The sequence below is a fragment of the Electrophorus electricus genome, chromosome 2 (genome assembly GCF_013358815.1).
Source record: "Electrophorus electricus isolate fEleEle1 chromosome 2, fEleEle1.pri, whole genome shotgun sequence".
Lineage (NCBI taxonomy): Eukaryota > Metazoa > Chordata > Actinopteri > Gymnotiformes > Gymnotidae > Electrophorus > Electrophorus electricus.
The window spans coordinates 9233310-9239309 of record NC_049536.1 but is presented as its reverse complement, the minus strand read 5'-3'; the positions used below and the strand labels follow the sequence as shown (position 1 = coordinate 9239309).

The 6000-nt window shown below is 39.9% G+C and overlaps 1 protein-coding gene across 2 annotated transcripts in view; it reads left to right on the top strand.

Moving 5' to 3' along the window:
- Window positions 1-489: 489 nt before the first annotated feature.
- znf609a (zinc finger protein 609a) overlaps window positions 490-6000 on the top strand; it is a 75454-nt gene continuing 69943 nt past the window's right edge. For both annotated transcript variants that reach the window (XM_035522868.1, XM_035522870.1), the window contains exon 1: window positions 490-934. The gene's annotated coding sequence lies outside the window, so the exon portion shown is untranslated. The remainder of the gene's footprint in view (window positions 935-6000) is intronic.

Genomic DNA, 6000 nt, shown 5'->3' with positions numbered 1-6000 from the left:
ATTCTTATATCTTTGATATCTTGGTGATGGGAGGATCTAACAATAGGAATATCTAGCACAGTTAAATAGTGTCTATATAGTGCATAACCAGATACAATGACACAAAATAAGTATCCTGTGCTCAGTTTCCTGCGATATGATGATTAACTGAATATCTCTTTAAAAGATTTGTCTAACTCTTATGATGATCTATTGCATATTTCTGAAATATCATTAATATATTATCATTATATTGTCCATGACCTGCATATGTATGCAAACAATAGCGCGTGTGGCAATTTTCTAAATATAAGATGGTGACAAGAATTGAAAATTAAAAAAAAAACAAAACAAAAAAAAAACATTTAAAACAATTGTTTTAACGTTTCTTTGCGCCCATACACATGTAATCCAGTTCCTTAATTTTGAGGTTTGCACAGCGCCTCTAGCCTGACAGTTCAATCCGTATGGAGTTTCAGTCCGGGTTTTCCTCCGGCTCGTTCTGCTTGTTGGTTACATTGTATCAATCTCTCGGCTTTGAGAGCTGCGAACAGCCATTAAGATTATGTTAGAGATTCACAGAAGGCAAAGCAAGAAATCCTGAGGTATGAAAATCTCTTGATTACTGGAATTTTATCCTCTCAAAACCTAAGGTCACCCACTGCGTTTGGAATTGGACTCGGAACTGAACGAGAAATGCCCAATGCAGCCGGTATTTTCCAATTTTCAACGGGATCTCAACGTGTGATGGCTGCGGTCCAGTAAATTGGCCTTTCCGCTCCCCGGACCTTGCCTCTTTGGATTTGTGCGGAGCACGTTGATTGATTTGTCTGTGTAATCCAGCAATCTGAGGTTCGTCGTCCCCCCCGTCCCCCCCTCCCCCCCGAATGTACCTTTACCATTAGGATCTATGGAGTGCACATAGACATCCGTGGGATCGGGGACTACAAGTGGGGTAAGTATATTTGAAGATCCCATGTGCAGGAATTTTTCCCACATTTGGGTAGCATAGTTAGCTAACAGTCGTTAGCTCTCTGGCTGCTTTCAGCTGACAGGCTAGCCAATATTAGCACGCCAGCTCGCTAACAGCTACGCTAGGAGTACATCTTGCTAGTGGTTGTCCTCATGTTTTGCATTGTTGAAAATCCTTTGTTTGAGGATCTCGGGGGATCTAATTTTACGATAAAGCCAACTGTGTGTATTGGTCCATAATTGTTTTGGTATATGTGGATCATCGTAACATCGTAGCTTGTTTGTTTGTTGTCTTTAATGTCATTGGTGTGTATTTGAGGGTTATCTGTTAGCTAGCTAAGTTAGCTGCAGGAAAAAAGACGTGTAGGGTAGCTCTCCTGATGCCTGGGTGCCTTAGACCTGCTCAAATGTATTTGATCACTTGACTATGTGGGAATGTCCACTGTTCAGCCAGCGAGGATGTAAAAGCGCCAAGAAGTATAGTTACTTCGCCACTTATGGTAGTCCTTTGCTTTCACATCCGATTTGCCCAACTTGGCCAGGACATCTAGCTAGCTCTCTAAGCCAGATAGCAGACGTCTGCTGGTTGGTAGGATATATCAGAGGGATGCGGGTCTGGCCATTTAGCTCTCAAAGGCGCAGACAGTGATTTGCACTGCAAGTGGAGCTGCGCTGATTCCTGTCGTGTTCTTCTTCTTCTTTTTTTTTTTTTTTTTTTTAACTGTGGTCTTACTTATATTATCCCCACCATACAAAACATCTCCATGTTATTTAAGTGACTCCAATAGCTCTTATTCAGCTAGCTAACAAGCTAACAACCCCCCCCCCCCCCCCGAGCAGTATGGCAGTGCGTTCAGTAAACATGATTGGGGGGCAAGACTAAACGGTCGCCTGCTTCTCTGTCTGTCCCTATATCGGGAGGAAAGACCAAACGAATGCCTGCTTCTCAGCTGTCCCCTGTCCCTATAATGCCCCAGCAACCCAATTTGCTCTCAAAATATTCAGAAACGCGTGATTTTACTTTTAACAGCTTTACCGGGGATATACGAATATCTTTAAACATTTGGAATGCAATAACGACTGATTGCAGTATCCTAAAAGTTAGGGATCTTAAAATTCGGTTTGTTTCACCATATACTAAAATGATTTTCAACGCAGATTCATTTGAAAGACTCCACATTTTACAAGGAAGCAAAGATCCAATAGATTCGAAAGCTCTTTTCATGGACTGCTGCATCTAACACATTGCGATTGAACATAGGCTGAGTGGTTTAGAGTTTCAGAAGCACATGTCAAGAGGCAGAAGGTGATGACTCTAACACTTACATGTTGTAAATCATCTAGTATTGTCAATATTGTGATCTAGGTTTTTGTTTTATTTGTTTATTCCAGTGTGTGTTGATTTTTCATGGGATTGAGAAGTGTTAGTTTTTTCTCTAATGTGTCATTCAACAATCTTGATGCATAACATGATCGTCATAACATCATTTCCCAGCTAAGGTGTGTGTGTGTGTGTGTGTGTGTGTGTGTGTGTGTGTGTGTGTGAGACTTGATTGAAAGCTGAGTTCTATCTGTAAAGTGTACTTGGGTTTGAGAAAGGCGCTATATAATTGTAAATAATATTCATAATAGTAATATTGAGGCATTATTATTATTTCAAGTACATTACACTTGGCTAGTTATATTTAAATAACGTTGCATTGAATGCCTCTGAGTAAGACTGCTTTCGAATGTTGACTGGAACTTCTATGTTTGCCATAATGTCTTGGTAATGTTCATTTCCTAAGATGGTGATGTTATCCTAGAGGAGAGATGGCTAACCTGTCATGGTAATAGCTACTGTTGTAACATATGTGGTTAAAGTTAGAACTAACAGCAGTGCACTTCATTGCTAATAGTTATTAATTCTTGTCTACTGTTTACATCTATACTTTTGAAGATGTCACTGAGCTAGGGTAGACAATAGCATGTGTTCCAATATGTAAGTGTAAATACATCAGTGAATATTTAGCAGAAGGCGAAGATTTTGAAAGATTTGGGTGGAGTTGAGATGCCGTTTTCTTGATGAAGTTTCAAGCTTGCAATTAGGATGACACTTCAGCCCCCCCCACCCAAAGCTCATAATTATGGTAATTTCATGATGACTTCCCAATCACAATGCTGTCTGAATTTGCAAAGCACAATTTTCATTGCTAAGAGTCTTATATGCCAATCGTATGTACAGTCATGTGGAGTTGATTTTCACTTGCATTCAAATAATCTTGTGAGGACAATATACCCATTAGGTCATTGGCCAGTTTTTCTGCTGGTTCTGATAAATGTAAATTATGTGCAAGTGCATACATTTTGTATATTCGTAGAGTAAATGGCTTAAAACAATTTAGCAATTGTAGTATTTATCATGGTTGACTACTGAAAGGAGAAAATGTATTCAGGAATTGCAGTTCACTTATGCATCAGGACAGTGTTGCTTAAACGTTTCCCTCATACACAGTGCAGATTGAAATGTATGATAAATCACATATACATTGCCTTGAATTAAATACCAGAGTGATGCTTTTGATAGCTTCTTAGAATGAGAGTGCCCTGTAATATATAATAGCATTGTATAGTGCCTATACCACATCTACAACCCTTTTAAATAAGAGGTCACATGTGACCAGGTGAATGTGAACTGACACTTTACCTTATGAGGCCAGGCTGGTCATAATGTAGAAGCTGAGAGGTAGCAGAGGGTCTCAGATTCATTGCCTTTGTTTCCACCAAGCAACATAATCTGGTACCTGTACTGATTATGGCCACAGTGTTTTTTATTTTTGACTCTGAAATTTTTAAGGCATACTTGTGTTGTGTACTGATACGCTTTGCTTAGTCCCTTTTTCAGAACAAAATTTCAGAACCCAGAACACTTTGAGAGACTGACAAATATTCTCATTTTTTGCAAGTTATTTTGCTGTAGGTTGTCTAAACTGTAGAACACAATAAACCTGGGATTAGAAAACAATGGTGTAATGGTTGTAGATACTGCAGTCTTAATCTGCCCCTCAGATATTAAAACATTCAGTTCCATTTTTTTGCATCAGTTAGTTGACAGATTTGATAGGTCACGGGAATCATTTTGGCATTAGCCTGCCGTCCAGGCCTCTTCTCCCCAGCGGGGCATCCTGAAGATAGATTTCCTGGTGCAGATTTCTGCTCGGCTGTTGAGCGCAGCAGGGTGATGTGGGGGTGAGGTCTGCTAAGTCACTCTCATCTCTCGTGCACTGACATTTTGTTATTGTGCTGCTTTTTTGGCTTGGAGCCCAAGTGGGTTCTGGTGCAGTGGAAGAAGGAGGCAGGAGATCGCCGTTCTCTTTCAGACATCATCCTCAGCAAGAACTATGCCTACTGCAGGAGTGCTGCCAGTATGTTGTGTTCACACTGCCAAGAGGTGCTGGGGGTTTATATGCTCACTACTCATAATATGGTTTTACTTTTATACCTAACAGTGGCATTTCATGCGACCATGATTGATGGGGCTTTCGCTGCCAGGAAAAAGTACCTGCCCTTTGTTTAGATTTTTTTCCCTTTCTTTTCCATGTTTCATGTTCCAATTGTTTCTGTGGGCTGCAGTGGTAAGCAGAGTGGCTGAGAGAGAGATGTGGCACAGTCCTCTGTTTGGTGCTTGAAAATGACTGAACAAATAAATAAGTCATCAAAGAGCACTGTGCGAAGACCACACTCTTGCTGCCCTGTTCAACCTGAGCCCTTTGAAGCTGCTGTAAGATTAACAGTGCGACTACCCATGTATGTCACTGAACTACTGCTGCTCTTTGCCTGCAAGTCAAAATATAGAACCATGTTGACATGGGCAGACACTAATGAAACACAATGAAGGAAGTCTGAGCAGCAGAAACATAGCAAATACTTTTTCTCTATAGAGCAACTACTGGTTTCCAGGGTGGAACAGGAAATAAATGGACAATAGGAAGTTGGGTGAAAACTGATTAAGTGCTTTTTAATCAAAATCAGACTTTGGTATCAGCTGCTGACTCATTGTAGTAGGATGCAGTTAACTGATTGTATTTAGTTGTATGAAGTACTATTATCTAAGGAGTGAGCTAGTAATCGCAGGGGTCTTTGATGTTTGTGTGGGGCTGTATGGAATTGAAGACTACACAATATGGACAGTTATTATACTGCCACAAATTGTAATACAGTAGTGTTGGTAAATTAGTGTATAAATTAATGATTCTGCATTTTGAATTTGCCAGGTGATATGCTACAGAAATTCGGTTAATAATTTCAAGTAATAATTATTATATTAGTTTAGTATTAATTTTTTTTTTTTTTTCTGTACATGTTTCATGGTTACTTGGGCAAATTACATGGTTTTCATTGTTGAATATTTCACAGATTGATGTGGACCCTCCCACAATTTATGAAAAAAAGAATAATACTATCACTACAGGTTGTGTACTAGCCTTGTGCAAAACTGAATTTGTGCTTTTTAATTGCCTCTGGCTTTTCCAGGTTTTGGTACAGAGTAATTTCGTAGCAGCCGCTTTGCTGCATCAGAGCAGCCGCTGCTAGTCAGATAAAGCCTAGTTAGACTGAACATGGTTCTGCTGCATCTACTGACCGCCAGCTCAACTGGAAGCCTGACAACAGGGTGAATGACAGCTGTATAGAGATATTGGGACAAGCAGTGGGAACAGAAGACAGAATAGGTAAAAAGGGTTCTGAGAATTTGCTCACAGGGAGGAGTTTTGGATGTTTTGAATTGCATTCCTTCTGACTCAGTAGGAAGCTGCTTTCTGTACTGCTCATTTTGATTACATCAAACAGGTAGGCCTGCCGTGCTGATTGTTGACTGTTTTAAGCCCCAACACCATGACTTGCTGGTGTTGATGTGATGCTGGTTGTGAAGAGTTAAACTGATAAGTCATAAAGATGACTAAAAAATCATAAAAGGCCATAAAAAATCAGATGACTCGTTACTTTCTGAGATAATGATGGATGTCATGTTAATGGCTGAATTTGACAGTTCCACCTGTTATTTGCGTTGTA